The sequence below is a fragment of the Lolium rigidum genome, chromosome 3, assembly GCF_022539505.1.
Source record: "Lolium rigidum isolate FL_2022 chromosome 3, APGP_CSIRO_Lrig_0.1, whole genome shotgun sequence".
NCBI classification, from domain to species: domain Eukaryota; kingdom Viridiplantae; phylum Streptophyta; class Magnoliopsida; order Poales; family Poaceae; genus Lolium; species Lolium rigidum.
In genome coordinates, this window is record NC_061510.1 from 119,476,712 (window position 1) to 119,499,318 (window position 22,607).

General features: G+C 43.6%; 1 long non-coding RNA gene across 1 annotated transcript; it reads left to right on the forward strand.

Moving 5' to 3' along the window:
- The first annotated feature begins 236 nt into the window (after positions 1-236).
- Positions 237-2,429, forward strand: LOC124698094. Its single transcript, XR_007000879.1, has 2 exons — positions 237-413; positions 2,213-2,429. It is a non-coding gene; the product is annotated as an uncharacterized LOC124698094 (long non-coding RNA).
- The last annotated feature ends 20,178 nt before the right edge of the window (positions 2,430-22,607 follow it).

Genomic DNA, 22,607 nt, shown 5'->3' on the forward strand with positions numbered 1-22,607 from the left:
ACTTTGCAAATTGCAATGCAGTGGAACAAGTTCTGGTCTTTCAAGTTGCCAGGTAAGGTACGCGTTTTTCTATGTTGATTAAAAATTTGCCACTCATTTAAATATTACGAGGAAACATGTGGAGTTGGATACTAGATGCCCAATGTTGTCTCAGGCTAAATGCTTTCAAAATTGCAAAGTTGGTTAAGCAGGTCAACCTGGAAGATGTGCGGCTGAAACTAACTGAATTGCAAAATTCAGGGGGCTTGCGGGGAACACTTCAACTGGCTGTGGAGAATTCTTTTCCTGCTTTGTTGATTGTTTTTGTATCAAACTGGGATCTTTCTCTAACCATCATGACACTGATACCAATTATCAAGCCCAATGGATGGATGGAGACGAAATTTATCTGGGGATTTTGTGCAGATGCAAAGGTACGATAGAAGCCATGAAAATGCACAATTGTTTCATTTGCTAATCCATTTCCCAATTTTTATATTGATCAAACTTAGATACATACAAGTAGTTGTGTAAGCAGGGAGTTATGGATTCTCTGTTATGATTTTATATGATGTACGAGGAGGCAAGTCCGGTGGCAGTGCACTTATTTTCTAGAGTAATAAAAACATCTCTCTTCAATTTCAGTTAATTTAGAACGGCAACTCTAGCAAAACATTTTTTAAAAACTGCTCTAATTGTTTACAATATTTTAGAGCAAACGGTACAAAGGACATGCAAATTAGCTATGTGAAGGTGTATATATACATACCCTATGGACGATACAGAGGACAGGTCAATCAAGGTGGCGACCAACGAGGAAGCCGCGGCTGTCGGCGCTGGCGTCCATAGCTGGAGACATTGGGGCTTCTTAGGATCCGGTCGGACATGGATGCTCCCTTCCAGGTGCCTTGCCCGGCGAATAAAGTGGCGGATAATGGCAGCAATTGCTGCCACTGAACGAAGACCCGAACCATGAGGGCCAGTGTTGTCATACCCGGCAACGACTCGCACTGCATTGGGGGTTTTCAGATCGAGCCATTGTCGGTGGACATGGTGGCGCGCCAGTTGGCTATGCGCCTTCTCTGGGTTGACTTCCCTCCCGGCGTCGTTGGCAGAGACGCGGGTTACACAGCAGCCACATCGTGCGCGAGCTCGATTGGAAGTGACGGGGACGACCAGCGCCGGAGAGAAGCTAGCCAGAGGGGAGGGAAAAGATCAATGCACGAGCATGGCATGGTCAGCGTCAGACAGATCTTCCGTCCAGAAGTTGCCTATGTGAGTCTGACGGATCGTACGATCGTGCCTCATCTCTGGTTCATTCCGCTGGTCACTTTGGCTGATTTGTTTGGACTTCTTCCCTGTCACAAATGTGGAAATTTGGCTTCGCTGACTGCATGAGTTCGAGTGGTCAGCTGCTGCATATAGATCCATCAGAAATTTCCCGTAGGTATAAGGTTAACTTCGTGCTGCTGAATGTGTGCGTGCTTTGCTTTTTTGTTATTGATTACATATGATTGTGTGCACTTTTTTACATGTACTTCGTGCTGCTGAAATTGCGGCGCCTACTTCTACATTTGTTTCACCGCGTCGGCTTATTTTCTTAGGAATTTACGACGGATATAGAGAATATGCTCTTTCATCATAGCCGAGCATTTAAGAGTACCGTGGCAGCCCCAAAGCCGTTCTGGTATGTAGGTCTTCAGGGAAGAATAGAATGACATACGGGTAGCAAATGTTTGATGATTCGTATTAAGTCTTATTTTTGTCCCTTTAAATCATGGAAGTTATTATTTTAGACTGAAATTATGTTGTATTGTGTTGGCTAGGAGACCGAAATTGCCAAAGCTTTTGAAACAGAGGGTGTAGAATCTAAGTAAACCCTGGAGATATCCCTTTTTATTTCTATACTAGCTAGATTGCACCTCTTATATCTGCCCTCTTGGTGATTCTTATTTTTGTTCTACTACTAGACTAAAAATGCAAGGTCTGGTTGTACTTATTGCAACAGGATAATTTGTCTAGCCTAATTTTCTTGAACACAGCCCCTAATTAGCATCCTACTCACTGAATTTTTTTTCTGATACATAATTGAAGATTATTGTTTGTGCATGTTCCATGAAAATAAATGAACATAAATTCTTCTGACCTACTATATGGAATACTTGTTCACCATAGATCAAACGTAATATGCTCATACTAATTATTTGCCTCACATACTTTTTTTTTACTACAGGTCATAGCAGAGCATCTTTCAGTAAAAGAGGCCACGTGGAGTTAATAACCTTGATATAAGGTGGATGCACATGGAGTCAAGCGTGAGAAGGAATACTATTATACTGAATTCTTGATCTGTGCTATATTTTCTGGTAGTTGTTGTGCTTTCAATAAGCATGTATGACCAGTTGCATCCTTATATGGTTTCAGTGAGAGAAATATACTGAAGGTCTCAATAGATTGTATTTATGCTTGGTTCATTGGTAGGAAATAGCTTACGACATTTTTTCAGTTCTGCTTTGCAATAAGGAGGTCAAGTAGCTCCCTCTGGCCCTCCGCCTCTCCCAAGTCCAAGCGAGTCCTATCCACGTACCAGCACCAGCAGCCCATCAGGTTTTTGCTTGTTCTTCCAGTCGTTAAGAAATTACATATGACTGTTGCTTTTCATTGAGCTATGGTGCTTGGGTATTGTTTATGTCTTTATGAAGAGAAATAAGAGAAATCTGAATTTAGGTTGGGTATAGGAGAGTGGATAAATGGAGGCCGAGCTACATGTAGCTCTTTATTTTCAAAAAATCTAAAATCATATTTTAAAGTTTCAAAAAAATATGAAAAAAAAATCCTAGATGTAGCCAATGATGGAATCTACAAACATGCAAAATCTCAATATAAATTCTTAGTACTTTAGGCTACACAAAAATGACAAATATGTGTATATGAGAATAGTGAATAGTGCACATTTCAAAACTATAAAACCTATCAGATTTTATTATTTTTGTGTAGTCTAAAATACAAAGAATTTTACATTGAGATTTTGCACGTTTGTAAATTTCATCATTGTTTACATCCAGGATTTTTTTTTTCATATTTTTTCAAAACTTAAACTATGATTCCGAATTTTTAAAAATAAAATGCTACATGTAGCTCAGCCTCCGTTTGCAGTTTTTGTTGGGTATAGGGTCTATTGCTTGTGGGGCTTAACATGATATATAAAGTCAGAGCTTAAATACTAATCTTGACATACGATAAATATTACTACCTATGAAATCAGAGATTATTCAGCTTTCGCATCTTACATATTGCATTCGACGTTGTCTAGGAAAAAAAGGTATTAGCATTACGCCTGCACACGCTCCAATTTGCATTAAAAGAACTTCCAGAAATCAAGTTGTGTCCCCTGATGCTTTTTTATCATGCGAACCTCATTCTTTACCAAAATTCACATTAACCATGTAGAGCGGCTGGCAACGGCGACTGGCGGGGAGAGTCCTTGCACGCAATCACCTAAAGAAGGCCATGCAACGCTATCTCACTCGGCACCCACAAGTTTAATTCTGGTGATTTTTTCCCAGGTGCTCAGATTGATTGTTGGTGCACGGTTCATTTGTTACCATGTACAGTTGGTACTAGGGATATACCGAGATGGCAATCAAAAGGAAGAGAACACGGGATCTTTTAGTGTGATTTGACATGTACTTCTCTGCGTTGGGTAAAATTATTGCACACTTTTTTCTTCTTCTCCTCTTATTAGGGTTGCCACTCAAATCAAGAATTAGATAACTCAGGAAGATTTGGTAGTTTTTGACCGACTTGGAATAAGTATGCCAAATGTTTAGTTGTAGACCTACTATCTCAAATCTTCTCAAATATTATTTCTTTGTTGATCTGGTATAGCTATAAGATTATATATTTCACATACAAGAGATACATGCCATTCGAATTTGGTATACTTCAGAACAAGAGATATATGCCATTTGACTTTCTTTAAATATATTTTCAATGCCTTAAACCTTTTTCTTCCGCTTTGAAGTAATTCACTGCAAAGTGCATTACTTTAGCTAGAACACCCAATCGTTTGTACTTGTGATCGCTTCCAATATGGTAATAAAAGAACAAAAATAATAGCATGCTAAATACACTTAATATCAGGCTGCTTATTGGGTGTTGTTTCATCACACATTAGGGCAGTCAGTTAGATGACATAATTGGACAGGGAGAAACTACATGTTGTAAAAATCACTTGCCTTCAGTGCCCTTTTTTATATTCAATAAATATCAACATGTAGCAAGACGTGCCTTGCCCCGTCTTGCAATTCTGCTCCTCCTTAGACATTGCCTTCCTGTTCTTCTGCTGACTTCACATGAACTTCTCCCACTCGTGCTTCACGCAATGTCGGTATTACGCATGTGCTCAACATTGTTGTCTCGCCATTCGGGGACTTCGTCGAGCTTCGTTTGCTCGTGCTCCACCCATGGTACATCGGTCGGGCTAGGATGGAGGAGCTGAGGAGAGACATCCAGGAAACTAAGGCGATGATGCAGGTGGTCACTGTAAAAGAGGAAAAGGAAATACTAACAATACATGTTTGTATGTTATCTCATAGCAACTCTAAATTCATGGGCCCTGGAAATTATAGAATCGACTAAGATTTACCAGAGTTGGACAAAATATTAGTACATAAGGGCCAGTGACATGTTGAAGTAGGAGGACTATAGGAGTATGTAGTGGTGTTGTTGGAGTGAGTTGCCTATTAAAGTAAAATGACGATATGAAAAAAATATTTGATACCCCATGCATGGAAGCACATAGACATTTAATTATGAATATAAAGGTGTTGTTTGGACATGCCACTCAATATCAAGTATGAAAGAAGTATAGCTCCAATTATATCTGTGTTTGCAGCACCTACGTTTTATGAGATAATAATACATTCAAAAACAGAGGTTGTTGAATTGACAGTTATGACAGCCTAGAACACATGTGTGGGACTTACCGCTGAAGGGTAACAAGAAGACCTAGAACTTGAAACCATGCAGATGCACAACAATGTTGTCTTGTTATTGCGTTCAGTATTATCATATTGTAGTATATTATGATATCTCTTATTTGTTTCGAATTTCTATAGTAATTGTGAATTATATATGTGCATTGAGAAATAAAATTTAAAAACCCGTAGCAACGCACGGGCATTTGTACTAGTACATTTTAAAAACTTGCATAACTTTGTGGATAAATCATCTGTCTGCTTTCGCCCGAAGCTTGCTGCGATGAAAGGCTCCTCTGCTCCCTTTTACATGGCTTCCGATCCAAGCCATTTTGCCTGGCTGAATGCGCTACAATTGCTTGCCGCGTTTTCTTGTTCTCAAATTAGGTGGTCATATGGTCGCAAAAAAAAAGGTGGTGGTAAAAGAAAAAAACGTGGCAAAATGTCGATTCCGAAGGTTCCCGAAAGTTCAAAATGCATAAAACAAGTTTTCTCAGTTTTCTCTATTCTGCAGAGTTGGTAAAATTTAGAATCACGTGGAAAATCCTGTAAATCAATGTAAAACCATTGTGAAAACTTTGTTATGATGCAAATATGTTAAAATACGACACAATAACTTGTTGATGAAGTAGCATGCGCTAGAGGCACACCAGCATTGGATAGCATGCATCGAGTTTTGAAGATGATGGTTCGATTCATACGCTCAGTGTCACACTATTCTCTTGAGGAGGCGAATTTTTTTTAAATAATACACTTTTTATTATTAATTCCAGAAATAATATTCATTTGTAGCAAATTTCAGAAATAATACACCGTCGGGGTGGTGGAACCCGAATTCACAAAATCGGGTTAGAGAAACCCGAATTGCCAAAGTCGGGTTGGAGAACCCCGATTTCTGGAATACCTGTGCTGCGCCAGAACAAACCAGAAAAATTCGGGGTATAAGAACCCGATTTAAATGAATCGGGGTCGGTGAACCCGATTTTGAAAAATCGGGCTAGGTGAACCCGATTCCACTGAATCGGGCTTATTGAACCCAAGCAGCAATTTTTCCCGCTTTTTTGCGTTCACACAGTTTTCCGCCTGCCCTTGCCGCCACCCTTCCCGCCACTCCTTCCCGCCACCATCTCCCGCCAATTTTATCCCGCCAGTCCTTCCCGCCACCATCTCCCGCGCTGGTGTCGAATTTTAGCCTATAAAAGCAGGCAGCGCTACTCTGGATTGCACAAGTTCTTGTATCTCTATCTTTGTGCTGTTTGCTCACTCTTAGCCATCATGAGTGTGCCGTGCTCTGACCCGGAGTTTAGGCCGGTGAAGGCGAAGGCTGCAAGTTTACCCCCCGGTGTGACTGCGGAGCGTTGTTGGTGCGGCCGTGTTGCTAAGGTTAAGCAGGTGGAGGATTTCTCCGACAAGTTCGGCATGAAATTTTTCATGTGTGCGAGCTATGAGCATGATCCACCCCGTAGTTCAGCTTCGTCGTCCACCAGGCCGCCGGTATGTTTCGACATAATTTTATGTTGGCTTAATTATGTTTGTGAATTTGATTTACTGTTATTCTTGTTTGTGTTGTAGTCTCCCCGCCCCTATGCAAATGGTTTCACTGGATAGACACGGAGCAGCCGGATTGGGCACGCGAGGAGGTTGAGGAGAAACGAGCGCCGTGCGTGGGCAACGTTCTTTGAGGAGGAGCGTTGGGAAAAGGTCCGTGCTAATGAGAAAGCGGAGCGAGAGAGGCGGATACGAAACTAAGGGCGGAACAAGCTCGTAATCGAGAGGTGAATCGAAGAGGATGGATGATGAGGCTGCACGTAGGTTTGCGAGAGGAAGAGGTGCGCAGGGAGGCTCGTGAAGCGGAGAGGAAGAGACTAAGGGAAAGAGCTGCTGAAGCGCAAGCGGCAGAAGAACGCGGCGACAAGTCTGGAAAATGGCCACGGTAGACGCAGGGAAAGTAGTGTGATGTGTCGTATTGGCTATGTATCTTAATTTCAGCTGTATCTTAAATTTCGTTGTAGTGTCGTTGTATCTTAAATTCCGTTGTAGTGATAAACCCTATTTTTATTTGAGCTGCAATGTATCTTCATTTCAGTTTTAGTATTATTGTTTCCCGCCTAATTTTTCCCGCTCAGTTTTTCCCGCCTTTTACCCCCGCCGTAATCTCCCGCCAATTTTTCCCGCTCATTTTTTCCCGCCTTTTACTCCCGCCCTAATCTCCCGCCGAATTTTTCCCGCTCACATCTTCTTGCCGAAAGTCATCCCTTCTAGCCTATAAAACCCCCCCCAGTGTTTCCTTCTGTTTCAGTGTATTGTCTCAGCAAGATGGATCCCCCATATAAGAATCCCCCCATCTTTTCACCGAATCCATGGCCAAACCTCTTCTAGACGAGGCCCGCAAAGTGATGAGGGAGGGTAAGGTAGACACATTTGAGGAGTTCATCAGTAGCGATGCCTTGCTCCGTAAGGTGGGTAGGGAGTTTGAGAAATATTCTTATGGGTGGCCATTGAAGAAGATGCCTGCTCGCAGCCCACGGGAGATAAGGTGTGAGCTTATCAGGTTGAATGAGAAGTGGAAGTCACTAACTTGGAAGAATGAACGAGATAGGGAAAGGGATTTCAACTATCCATGGTTGTGGACGGTTGAGAGTGAGGACGACGATGATATCTTTGAGCCTAGCAGCAAGGCGAAGAAATCTGCATCATCGAAGGGCAAGAGTGCCAAGTCCTCGAAGGGGAAGAGTGTTGCACCACCGGTCGTCGACTCGGACGACGACTTCGAGCCTAGCAGCAAGGCGGAGAATGCTGCATCGTCGAAGGGCAGACCACTGTCAAGAATTTCTGACTTGAAACGGTGGTTCTGAATACCCTTTGCATGTTCATTGCCCACTGAGTGATTGCTTCCTGCAGATGTCTCTTGTCAGCATATCTAGCACCAACTGAGATGGTGTTCATGTTGTACTCCCAGGCAGAATCGTGTCGATCATCGACTATCATTGCATCCGACAAATCATGGTTCCAAGAAGAGGGGATCGGATCCTCCTCGTCGTTATCATACGAAGTATCGGATCCACCGGATTCATCTGAGTCAAGCTCATAGTCCACTCCATCCTCGTCTTCCTCGTCCATCATGTTCTGCATCTGGTCTTCTTCTTCATCCTCGCTTTCAAGCTCGACACTACCATCATGACCACCTGCTGCATGGCTACTCTGTCCGGATTGGAAACTGCTGCCGCCAGCATCAGAACTTTGACTGCTCTGGCCTGGATGGAACTCACTCTCGCCTTACTGGCAATTCACCACCTTCGCCTCGGGAAGCATTAAGGCTGTAACATCCCAAATTTTCAAACAAAGAAGAAAATGAATTTCTCTAGTTCCAAATTTTGGAACCAACAAAAACTTTTCTTAAATAAAGTGTGATACCTAGTGATCTTGCTTGATTATTGTTTTATTGCTATGATTGCTTGTTGTTAGTAATAGAAATGATCTTAAACCCTAAACCCCACCCCTCTTATCACCATCCTAGCTAAAATAAAATAAAAAGAAATTAAATAAGAAAAAGGTATATGTGCCTATGACTATTGTTACAAATCTTTACCCTAGACCCTTATACTTTGTTTAGAGATTTGGAAAACCTTCATACACCCCATCTAGCACTTATCAAACCCAATTCCCAAGTGAAACCAAAGAGAATTAAAAGAAACTAAAAATGCCATAGAGGCATATGAGAGTAAAAATGCAAATTTATGAAATTAGGAATATTGAACCTAAGACTTGTTGTGAATGGTGGGATCACTCCTATATACCATTTCCACACTCAACAACACTATTAGGGTAAACCCAAGTCAAATAAAAAAATCAAAAGCAACATATGCATAGAGGCATATGTGACACATAGCCATAATACCCAATTCTTGCTCTATGACTCTAAACCTTTACCAAAGGATGTGAAACCATCTCTCAACCAAATATAACATTAGATTGACCCTAACCCATTTCCAAGTAAAGCAAGATCAACAATTGGCATGAATAATGAAATATGACACCTCACCTCTTATGGGGTATGGCCATTTTTGCAAATCTTTGAACAAGACCATTTGAAATGGTTTCAATGGGTTGAAAATGTTTCTAAACTAATAAGAGACACACTAGAGTCAAGAAAAGTCAAATCAAATGGAGAGAAAGCAAATAGAGAGAAATTTCCATTCTAACTCACCTACACCTTAGGCCAAATTGAAAATCTTTACCTAAGGCCATCATTGCTTGATCTCTTGCTTGTAGAATACATATATATGATAAACAAACACAATTGAATCAAAGAAACAAGAATCCAACCAAAGGAAATCTCAAAACCAACATACATGTGATAATGGTCAAAATTGAGTTTTATAAAATGTTCACTACTTTACCCCTGGTTTTGACATTTCTTCAAACCATACTTGATCAACTATTACCATGTCATCCAAGACCAGGTCAAAGTCAACAACTTTCACATTGACCACCATACCTAACTTTGACCAGGTTGACCAGAAACAATTTGACAAAATAGGACTTTGAAACAAAGTGTAGATGATCCCATTTTGGAAATGTTGCAAATGTTCACCAAAATGGACACCACCACCACCATTCCATCACATTAAATATAAGAATGAAGTGCACCAAAAAGATTTCCAAAATTCAAATATTCTTCTCTTGCGGCCATTTCATCGAACAGTTGGCAGGCATCTTTCCAGATTGGTGCTACACTCAATTACACACTGGATTTTGGCCTAAACCATCTTTATCTGGTGATGATGAGCATCTACTGCAACCCCTGCATCAAGCCACGTCCTTACCCCATCGATTAAAGCGTGGAAAAAACCTAAACTAAGCCATGTCGTGCACATGCCGGCCATGCATGCACTTGATCAGCCTGGCTTTCCCCTCCTTCCTCCACCATGTCTACAAGCACCTACTCAGCACCAGGAGCATGCCAGTGCATGGCCCGAGCTTGCCGAGCCACGGCATTGGCCAGCACCAGCACGCCCAGCACCATGCCAGGACGTGCCAGTCACGCGCTCACTGCGCTCTGGAGCGCGCCAGGACGCCGCGCGCTCGATCACCCTAGTCCTCTTCTGCAAAGGCTACCGCTGCATCACGCATCTCCTCGCCACCCCCTAGCAGCTAGACAGCCTCCAGGGCACGCCCCTGCATCGTCGCCGTCGTCCTCGTCGGAATCTTACCGTGCGTACTGCCGCGATCATCACAAAAGCGCGAGCGATCCTATCACTCCCTGGACGTGCCAGCTACGCCTTGAGCATCGCCATGATGCCGCCTACAAGATGCCGTCCTCGCCACGCCCTTTCGCAGGCCGGAGCGGCCGCGCCATGCTCGACTCTCCCCGGCACTCGCAGCACCTTCTTTCCCCTATAAATAGACGCGTCCAGAGCACCTCTCCTTCACACTCATCTCTTCCCCTCTCCTCACTGCCCCTCCTCGACCACCCAATCGAACCCTATCTCGCCGGAGCCGCCCTAATTTGAAGCTCGCAGCCGCCGGAGCTCGCAGACCATCGCCAGTGATCCACGCCTCCTCAAGCTCCGCCACGGTACCAGGGCCTTCATCACCCTCGCCAACGACGCCACGCACCTCGCCACCGATCGCCGGCAGCCTACAGCGCTCTCCGACCCCCTAGGTACGCCGCCAGCACGCCGGGATCTCGTCGGAGACGACGATGCCCCACGGCCGTGCGATCAGGTTCTGATCCAACGGCTCCCTTAGCGCGTACCGCTTCGCTCAGTTAAGAGCCACTGACGGGTGGCCCCCACCTCGTCAGGCGGCCCGCGCACACGGGCTGTGCTGCTGGGCCGTGCTGCTCTGTTTATTTTGTTTCGGCCCATTTTGGTTTCCCGCGCGGCCCGCCGATTCAAACTTCATTTAGTTTATTTAGTTAAATTCAAATACTGCTGCTCAATTCAAAATTTAATAACTTTCAAACTACTGCACCAAATTTTACCAATTTTATATATTTAGAAAGCTCATGAAATTGTCCAAATAATGCCACTGGCCTCAGGTCCAAGTTAGTAATTGAGTTTAAATGACAAAAATAACAAGGCAGAGCCTTTTCTAACTTCCAATAAATATTAAAAATTCACTACAAAGTATTTTGAGTTGAATCCAACTCTCATAAATCACATTTAACATACTCTAATTATTTATGCAAAAATATAGTATAGTTGTTTTACATGATCATGGACTAAAACTAAATAGGAGTAATGGAGCTATTTCTAGTCCCTTTAACACATACACATCAATGGGTTTAATAGTATGAGAGCTACTCTCTCATTTAAATTGTGATCCTAAGTAATCCAAATAGAGGTACTGACCTTGGTCTAATAAGCCTCATGCTTGGTTACTTAGAGACATTAAATCATGATCATGCTAGTATTAAAATGCATGAGGTATAGCACCTCATTTAAATCCCACTCTCAAATAATAGATATGAGATGTTGACCCTAGTCAACTAAAATCCATACCTTATTATTATTTGAAGAGATTAAATCTTAAATAAGATTCAATGTGAGGAAATCATTTTCTCCAAAGCATTAAGAAGCTATACCAACAAATAATTATAATGAGAGTAAATTATTTTTCTCCAAAGCATTAAGAAGCTATACTAACAAGTAATTATAATGAAGGGGAAATTATTTTCTTTAACCTAAACCAAGGAAATCACCATGCTAATAAGATGTGAAGCTAGCATAGGCTTGTGTGCATCCTTGGTGTGTTTAGCTTAACACTTAAGCTTATGTGGTGATTGTATACCTCGTATTCGTGTATAGACGCTAGTAACGAGGAGTATCCAGAGGAGGAAGACTACACCCAAGAGGAGGAGGAAAACTTTGACTCCTACCCCAATCAAGGCAAGCTATTACCAATGCAAGCTAACACTCTTGCAAGCCACCCTAATGCAAAGCTCTTCATGAGCAAGGCACCCTTACATTTTTACTTATGCTTAAATAATCCTATCCTATGTTTTACCTTGCAAGTTACTTTGCTTTATTGTTCAAAGCTTACTTTCTGATTCATGATTCACTTGGTCTAGAATAGCCCAAGAGTATCAAAATTTAGCCTAAAGCAAATGAAGCTAGATAGCACCCCCTTTATGATTAGTGCTAGTGCTAAATGAATAAAATTGACTACTCTAGATGGGAACAAGTGAAATGAAATGACGCTGAAAACCATTGAATGATGGAGCATTCCATGGAAAGATTTTGAATAGTGGATATGTCTGGTGAGTGATTTGGTGAAGTTTTATGAAAACTGATGATTGGGTTCGGATGCGATACCATTCCAACTTAAAAGTACCCCCACAATACCCAACATGGGTAAGGGCTTAACTGGAAAGTTATGTGCCATAGTATGGGTTCCCTCTAAACAAGCGTCATCGAGGTTATGCCAAGGGCTGCCTCCAAAGAATTATGAAATGAATTGAAATGACGTGAAATGAGGTGAATGTACGACCCAAGCCCTGTGCAGTTCCCGGGTTGACAGTTGGTTTTCACCGGGAGGCCAAGCTCATGGGGAGAGGTGCCTATACTAGGGTACGTAGGTGAAAAGTTAGGGTTGGTAGTCCGCGCACGGAGTGCGGTAAATCAGGGCCAGCTAACCTTGACGGATTATTGCAAATATTGTGGCACAAGTGTACGACCTCTAAAGAGGGTAAAACTATTCGAATAGCCGTGTCCACGGTTACGGACAATTGGAAAGGCCATACTGTTTCGTTATCAGACTCCTTTCAAAAATATGACAGGTGACTCGTGACTGGATTTTTTTAAAGGTGAACGGCGGTTTGAAATTAGTGAACACAACTGAAGTTGTGGGAATGACACTAATGTTCCCACTTGAATTAGTCTAGCGATTCAAGCATCTTTACTAAATGTTTATGAACTAAACTTGGCTTTACGCAAATAAACCTAGAGCCTAGCAAACCGTTAAAATTGGTAATTACTTACATTAGTACTAATTTGTGAGTACTTAAAGTACTCATGGCTGTGTCCCTGGCTATTTCAATGCCAGACTATGAAGATGACGGTCAGGACGTCTATCAAAGATAGGATGCTTCTAACGTCAAGCGTTGGCCTGTGGATAGATAGTTCCACCTACTACGACGCTTCCGCTATTTATTTGTGTTTGTTGGTCTTATAGATCAACTATTTGTGTAATATTGGATCATGTGATCCATGGATGTAAGACTCTCCGTGTTGTAATAAATGACGACTCTATGATATTCAACTATTATGTCTCGCAACAACATTATTCCTGGGATTGCGATGTATGGCATAATAGGCATCTGGACTTAAAAATCCGGGTGTTGACAAGTTGGTATCAGAGCCATTGTTTGACCTTAGGAGCCCCTAGTTTAGACTGGACGTTTGAAACCTTTAGATTTAAACCAAAAATGAAAGGAATGATTATAAAAATATATATTCACACTCTTACCCTTGAGATCCTTTGCAAAAATAATAAGTTCATGTTTTCTCCTTATAATTAAATTAAAATTTTGAACACTCACACTTCTCTAACTTACTCATCCATGCCTCTACAGATGGAGCCTTTTGTCCAGACTGAGGTGTACCAGCTCGGGAATGGCGGAGACCTGATCTTCGAAAGGGACCTTCATGCCCTCTCGGAGTCCCTTGGACGCTCGCCACCCGTGTTCTACGGGGGACAGGTCAATGACCAGCCCGGTGGACAGCTACAGTGGGTGATCATGGCTGATCTCCCCGGGAAGCCTGAGTCTCCCATGTTCGGCCGGATCCAGTTCTCTCTCCGAGAGAACAACTGGGCCGATGGACTCACCCGCGCCATGCAAGAAGCACTCGCACGTCTGTGCGGGCAGAATGTCATGGCTCTTCAAGGAGGACACTTTGCTCACCTAGCAAGGCACAACTCCCTTGGAATACCTCTGAACCTGCCATACCACCCAGTACTTAGGCACCATGTGGACCACCTCGACTTCATGCTGTGCGAAACTTGCACCGCGATGGACAACTCCCGCGGCCTCACCAACTACGCCTACGGCCAGATGCTCCAGAAGGATGAGACCATCAAGGTCATCACCAAGGAACACCGGGCCCTTCGTCGGGAGAACGCGAAGAAGGACTACGCCATCCACCGCCTCAAGGCCAAGGTCGCCGCAATGAAGGAGACCATCAGGACCCAAGAGGACCAACTCCGAGCCCTCGAAGGAGAAGGAGAAGGAGAAGGGGAAAACCTTCCTGGGGATGGCCACTCCTATGCGAGCAACGAGGAGAATGATGACCTGGACTTCTACCCCTACGGAGATGACCCCGCCCCGATCAATGTTGATGGAGAGTAGTCACTTGTGCACTTTACGTAGGTGTGAGTTGTATCGGTCCCAATGTATCGTAGCTTGATAAAAGGGTTCTTCAAACCCTCCGATGTGTTACCTTGTAATGTGTGCATCGTGAATGAAATAAAAGTATGTTTAGTTTCCATATGTCAAGAACTCAAGTGTTCAATTTTGAACTTTACCTTCAAAATAAGCCCTAGAACTTTCCCTCTCATCTCATGATCTATCTCAAATATTCAGATGGCACCTCCCAGCCGTGCATCGCAAGATGCTATGATGCAACTGCTGCAGACCCTTATGGCCGATAGAGAAGCTGAACGCGCTGAAAGGCAAGCCAATATCTTTGCTCTACAACAGATTGCCCAGAACAACCAGGGCCACGGAAACCATGACCACCCGGGCTCAAAGTTGAAAAACTTCCAGAACACCAACCCTCCGGTTTTCAGCAAGACAGAAGAACCTCTCGATGCGGACGATTGGCTCCAGACCATGGAGAACAATCTTGAAGTAGCCGGAGTAGAGGCCAATGATAAGGTTCTGTTCGCCACGCACTATCTGGCAGGACCAGCACGTGCCTGGTGGACTAGTGCTCGCGCATTGAATGCGGGGCAAATGATGACTTGGGCTGACTTCAAGCTCAAGTTCAGCAAGTACCATGTGCCCCCGGGCCTGATCAAGAAGATGAGGGATGAGTTCCGAGAACTCAAACAGGGCAGAATGACTGTGGTGGAGTACCGCGACAAGTTTCTTACCTTGTCAAGGTACGCCCCTGACGAGACGGATACCACCGAGAAAAGGAAGGAGAGGTTCTTGAACGGACTGCACGACGAGATGCAGACCGTGTTGGTCAACATCCCTTTTGCGGACCTTGAAGCCCTTGTTGACTCTGCCATTCAGATGGAGGGCAAGCTGAACCAGGCCAATGAAAATCGCAAACGCCGAATGATGAATCAGAATGGGCCCAGTAATAACCCTAAGTTCCGCCCTAGCTCAAGCGGAGGATTCAATCCCAGAAATAACAAGCCACCGACACCGATGTCGCGCCCCGGTTATCAAAACCGGAGTGGCGGAAATCCCAGGCCAGGAGGCCACCCCAACCGCAACTATGTCCACCATAACACCAACTTCAACCGCGCACCGATAAGAGCCCCCGCCAACAACACCAACACCAACACTGCTCCAAGGACTGGGAGCAATGCTATTCCTGTCGCAACCAAGGACAAAGCCACCATCACTTGCTATGAGTGTGGTGTAGTGGGACACTATTCGAATGAGTGCCCCAAGAGACTCGCCAAGCTCGCCGCCAACACCGCTGCACCTGCTCAGCAGCAACGCCGTGTCACCAATGGCAAGAAGTTCGCCCCCAACAACCCCAACAACCGCAGCGGCCGCCTTTTTCACATGAATGCGGAGGAAGCCCAGGAAGTGCCAGATGTCGTGCTGGGTATGTTCCCTGTTATCTCAGTACTGGCAAGAGTGTTGTTTGATTCTGGAGCGTAGCTTTCATTTACCACCAAGAAATTTTCATGCACTAGTAAGAATCCACCCATCAGTTAGGAGTATATCATGCTAACTAAATACCCAGCTCAACTTCAAAGAGCTAACAAAATTCTCAAGGAGGTACCCATCAGAATCCCGGAAATAGAGTTTTAAGCCAATTTGAGTGTTCTGGGAACAAAGAGTTTGAAAGTGGTACCGGGTATGGATGGGAAATCCAAGCATCAAGGACTGATTGACGGCGCCAGCAAGGCCATAACCAGGACTAGTAGCATTGGAGTATTAGTAGAACCTACCTCAGAAAGACTCCCAGAAAGTGTATCTACAGCCAGAGTTAGCCACTCCTACCTAGGATCGGATCAGGGTCGTCTGTAGACTCTCTGATGTGTTTCCTGATGATCTACCCGGTATGCCCTCCCAGATCGGGATATCGAGTTTGTCATTAAGTTAATCCCTGGAACCGGATCCATACCCAGATAGCTTACCCCATGAACCCGGCAGAACTAGTGGAACTGAAGAAACAGCTGGATGAACTGTTAGCCAAAGATCTGATCCGACCAAGTGCGTCACCTTGGAGATCCCCGGTTCTGTTTATGGATAAGAAAGACAGTGCCAGTCGTTAGGTACAGATTACCGCAAGCTGACTGATGTTACTATCAAAAACAAATACCCTTGCCCAAGCTAGAAGACTTGCTCGACCAGTTGACGGGTGCCACTGTGTTCTCTAAGATTGATCTTAGGACAGGTGACCACCAACTGAAGATCCGTGCAACAGATATCCTAAAAACGGCACCGTTGGACCAACCCATGCTCCCGCTTACTTCATAAATCTCATGAATAAGATCTTCAGGAACTTCTGGACAAGTTTGTCGTCATTCAATGACATCCTAAATCCTAAGTCCGAGCAGGAACCTGAGCAACACCTAGAAATCGTCCTCGGACCCCTTAGACAGCCCCAGTTGTACGCCAAGTCCGCAAGTGCGATTTTAGTGGAAGGAAGTCAGATTCCTGGGACACACCTTATCAGCAGGAGGAATTGCCATTGATCCTACAAAGAGTAAGACCGTTGCAGAATGGAAAACACCAAGCACCATGATGGAATCCCGTACTTTCTCGGATTGACGGGTACTACCGCTAATTCGTTGAAGGAGCAAGACCCCCAGAACTTACAACACAAAGGTTAACTTTGAAAGTTTGGCGTCACCACCTCATGGGTAGTCGATGCAAGATCTATTTTCCAATCACAAGAGCTTAGAGTATGTCTTCCTGATAATCCACATGCTCAATCTCTCTTAGGAACCTAACCCTTCTTAAAATCTCGGGACGAGATTTGTTTAAGGGGGAAGGGTTTGTAACATCCCAAATTTTCAAACAAAGAAGAAAATGAATTTCTCTAGTTCCAAATTTTGGAACCAACAAAAACTTTTCTTAAATAAAGTGCGATACCTAGTGATCTTGCTTGATTAATGTTTTATTGCTATGATTGCTTGTTGTTAGTAATAGAAATGATCTTAAACCCTAAACCCCACCCCTCTTATCACCATCCTAGCTAAAATAAAAATAAAAATAAATTAAATAAGAAAAAGGTATACGTGCCTATGACTATTGTTACAAATCTTTACCCTAGATCCTTATACTTTGTTTAGAGATTTGGAAAACCTTCATACACCCCATCTAGCACTTATCAAACCCAATTCCCAAGTGAAACCAAAGAGAATTAAAAGAAACTAAAAATGCCATAGAGGCATATGAGAGTAAAAATGCAAATTTATGAAATTAGGAATATTGACCCTAAGACTTGTTGTGAATGGTGGGATCACTCCTATATACCATTTCCACACTCAAAAACACTATTAGGGTAAAGCCAAGTCAAATAAAAAATCAAAAGCAACATATGCATAGAGGCATATGTGACACATAGCCATAATACCCAATTCTTGCTCTATGACTCTAAACCTTGACCAAAGGATGTGAAACCATCTCTCAACCAAATATAACATTAGATTGACCCTAACCCATGTCCAAGTAAAGCAAGATCAACAATTGGCATGAATAATGAAATATGACACCTCACCTCTTATGGGGTATGGCCATTTTTGCAAATCTTTGAACAAGACCATTTGAAATGGTTTCAATGGGTTGAAAATGTTTCTAAACTAATAAGAGACACACTAGAGTCAAGAAAAGTCAAATCAAATGGAGAGAAAGCAAATAGAGAGAAATTTCCATTCTAACTCACCTACACCTTAGGCCAAATTGCAAATCTTTAGCTAAGGCCATCATTGCTTGATCTCTTGCTTGTAGAATACATATATATGATAAACAAACACAATTGCATCAAAGAAACAAGAATCCAACCAAAGGAAATCTCAAAACCAACATACATGTGATAATGGTCAAAATTGAGTTTTATAAAATGTTCACTACTTTACCCCCTGGTTTTGACTTTTCCTCAAACCAAACTTGGTCAACTATTACCATGTCATCCAAGACCATGTCAAAGTCAACAACTTTCACATTGACCACCATACCTAACTTTGACCAGGTTGACCAGAAACAATTTGACAAAATAGGACTTTGAAACAAAGTGTAGATGATCCCATTTTGGAAATGTTGCAAATCTTCACCAAAATGGACACCACCACCACCATTCCATCACATTAAATATAAGAATGAAGTGCACCAAAAAGATTTCCAAAATTCGAATATTCTTCTCTTGCGGCCATTTCATCGAACAGTTGGCATGCATCTTTTCAGATTGGTGCTACACTCAATTACACACTGGATTTTGGCCTAAACTATCTTTATCTAGTGATGATGAGCATCTACTGCAACCCCTGCATCAAGCCATGTCCTTACCCCATCGATTAAAGCGTGGAAAAACCTAAACTAAGCCATGCCGTGCACATGCCGGCCATGCATGCACTTGATCAGCCTGGCTTTCCCCTCCTCCCTCCACCATGTCTACAAGCACCTACTCAGCACCAGGAGCATGCCAGTGCACGGCCCGATCTTGCCGAGCCACGGCATTGGCCAGCACCAGCACGCCCAGCACCATGCCAGGACGTGCCAGTCACGCGCTCACCGCGCTCTGGAGCGCGCCAGGACGCCGCGCGCTCGATCACCCTAGTCCTCTTCTGCAAAGGCTACCGCTGCATCACGCATCTCCTCGCCACCCCCTAGCAGCTAGACAGCCTCCAGGACACGCCCCTGCATCGTCGCCGTCGTCCTCGTCGGAATCTTACTGTGTGTACTGCCGCGATCATCACAAAAGCGCGGGCGATCCTATCACTCCCTGGACGCGCCAGCTACGCCTTGAGCATCGCCATGATGCCGCCTACAAGATGCCGTCCTCGCCACGCCCTTTCGCACGCCGGAGCGGCCGCGCCATGCTCGACTCTCCCCGGCACTCGCAGCACCTTCTTTCCCCTATAAATAGACGCGTCCAGAGCACCTTTCCTTCACACTCATCTCTTCCCCTCTCCTCACTGCCCCTCCTCGACCACCCAATCGAACCCTATCTCGCCGGAGCCGCCCTAATTTGAAGCTCGCAGGCGCCGGAGCTCGCAGACCATCGCCAGTGATCCACGCCTCCTCAAGCTCCGCCACGGTACCAGGGCCTTCATCACCCTCGCCAACGACGCCACGCACCTCGCCACCGATCGCCGGCAGCCTACAGCGCTCTCCGACCCCCTAGGTACGCCGCCAGCACGCCGGGATCTCGTCGGAGACGACGATGCCCCACGGCCGTGCGATCAGGTTCTGATCCAACGACCAACGGCTCCCTTAGCGCGTACCGCTTCGCTCAGTTAAGAGCCACTGACGGGTGGCCCCCACCTCGTCAGGCGGCCCGCGCACACGGGCTGTGCTGCTGGGCCGTGCTGCTCTGTTTATTTTGTTTCGGCCCATTTTGGTTTCCCGCGCGGCCCGCCGATTCAAACTTCGTTTACTTAATTTAGTTAAATTCAAATACTGCTGCTCAATTAAAAATTTAATAACTTTCAAACTACTGCACCAAATTTTACCAATTTTATATATTTAGAAAGCTCATGAAATTGTCTAAATCATGCCACTGGCCTCAGGTCCAAATTATTAATTGAATTTAAATGACAAAAATAACAAGGCAGGGCCTTTTCTAACTTCAAATAAATATTAAAAATTAACTACAAAGTATTTTGAGTTGAATTCAACTCTCATAAATCACATTTAACATACTCTAATTATTTATGCAAAAATATAGTATAGTTGTTTTACATGATCATGGACTAAACCTAAATAGTGGTGAGGGAGCTATTTCTAGTCCATTTAACACCTACACATTAATGGGTTTAATAATATGAGAGCTACTCTCTCATTTAAATTGTGATCCTAAGTAATCCAAATAGAGGTACTGACGTTGGTCTAATAAGCCTCATGCTTGGTTACTTAGAGACATTAAATCATGATCATGCTAGTATTAAAATGCATGAGGTATAGCACCTCATTTAAATCCCACTCTCAAATAATAGATATGAGATGTTGACCCTAGTCAACTAAAATCCATACCTTATTATTATTTGAAGAGATTAAATCTTAAATAAGATTCAATGTGAGGAAATCATTTTCTCCAAAGCATTAAGAAGCTATACCAACAAATAATTATAATGAGAGTAAATTATTTTTCTCCAAAGCATTAAGAAGCTATACTAACAAGTAATTATAATGAAGGGGAAATTATTTTCTTTAACCTAAACCAAGGAAATCACCATGCTAATAAGATGTGAAGCTAGCATAGGCTTGTGTGCATCCTTGTGTGTTCAGCTTAACACTTAAGCTTATGTGGTGATTGTATACCTCGTGTTCGTGTATAGACGCTAGTAACGAGGAGTATCCCGGGGAGGAAGACTACATCCAAGAGGAGGAGGAAAACTTTGACTCCTACCCCAATCAAGGCAAGCTATTACCAATGCAAGCTAACACTCTTGCAAGCCACCCTAATGCAAAGCTCTTCATGAGCAAGGCACCCTTACATTTTTACTTATGCTTAAATAATCCTATCCTATGTTTTACCTTGCAAGTTACTTTGCTTTATTGTTCAAAGCTTACTTTCTGATTCATGATTCACTTGGTCTAGAATAGCCCAAGAGTTTCAGAATTTAGCCTAAGCAATTGAAGCTAGATAGCACCCCCTTTATGATTAGTTCTAGTGCTAAATGAATAAAATTGACTACTCTAGATGGGAACAAGTGAAATGAAATGACGCTGAAAACCTTGGAATGATGGAGCATTCCATGGAAAGATTTTGAATAGTGGATATGTCTGGTGAATGATTTGGTGAAGTTTTGTGAAAACTGATGATTGGGTTCGGATGCGATACCATTCCAACTTAAAAGTACCCGCACAATACCCAACATGGGTAAGGGCTTAACTGGAAAGTTATGTGCCATAGTATGGGTTCCCTCTAAACAAGCGTCATTGAGGTTATGCCAAGGGCTGCCTCCAAAGAATTATGAAATGAATTGAAATGACGTGAAATGAGGTGAATGTACGATCCAAGCCCTGTGCAGTTCCCGGGTTGACAGTTGGTTTTCACCGGGAGGCCAAGCTCATGGGGAGAGGTGCCTATACTAGGGTACGTAGGTGAAAAGTTAGGGTTGGTAGTCCGCGCACGGAGTGCGGTAAATCAGGGCCAGCTAACCCTGACGGATTATTGCAAATATTGTGGCACAAGTGTACGACCTCTGCAGAGGGTAAAACTATTCGAATAGCCGTGTCCACGGTTACGGACAATTGGAAAGGCCATACTGTTTCGTTATCAGACTCCTTTCAAAAATATGACAGGTGACTCGTGACTGGATTTTTTTAAAGGTGAACGACGGTTTGAAATTAGTGAACACAACTGAAGTTGTGGGAATGACACTAATGTTCCCACTTGAATTAGTCTAGCGATTCAAGCATCTTTACTAAATGTTTATGAACTAAACTTGGCTTTACGCAAATAAACCTAGAGCCTAGCAAACCGTTAAAATTGGTAATTACTTACATTAGTACTAGTTTGCGAGTACTTAAAGTACTCATGGCTGTGTCCCTGGCTATTCCAATGCCAGACTATGAAGAAGAGCAACACTATGAAGATGACGGTCAGGACGTCTATCAAAGCTAGGATGCTTCTAACGTCAAGCATTGGCCTGTGGATAGATAGTTCCACCTACTATGAGGCTTCCGCTATTTATTTGTGTTCGTTGGTCTTATAGATCAACTATTTGTGTAATATTGGATCATGTGATCCATGGATGTAAGACTCTCCGTGTTGTAATAAATGATGACTCTATGATATTCAACTATTATGTCTCGCAACAACATTATTCCTGGGATTGCGATGTATGGCATAATAGGCATCTGGACTTAAAAATCCGGGTGTTGACAAAGGCGATGGGGTGAGTTCCCCTGCGCTCGCACGCTTCCAACCAGTGCACCCACTGAGAGGTCCGCTCAATCGGCTTCAACCGCCAGAAAATCTCGGTACTTGAGCTGCTCCACAAAGCATGCACACCAACGAGTGTATGCTTCGAGATTAAGCCCGAAATTCACGGTCAACCACTCCTTCAACTGACTAACTCGCCATGTTTTTGGGTTTGTCAGATGCAAATCCTCATACTGAAACTCGCTCAGATCAGCTCCCATCGGAGTTGTTCGGACCGTGCCATGACCGAAGTAAACAACGAATTTTATTCTATCTGACATATCTGCTCACCTATATAAATTGCAGACTCGTCAAAAAAATCTAGCACCTACACTGACCACCAAATGTTGTAGAATCACCTGAT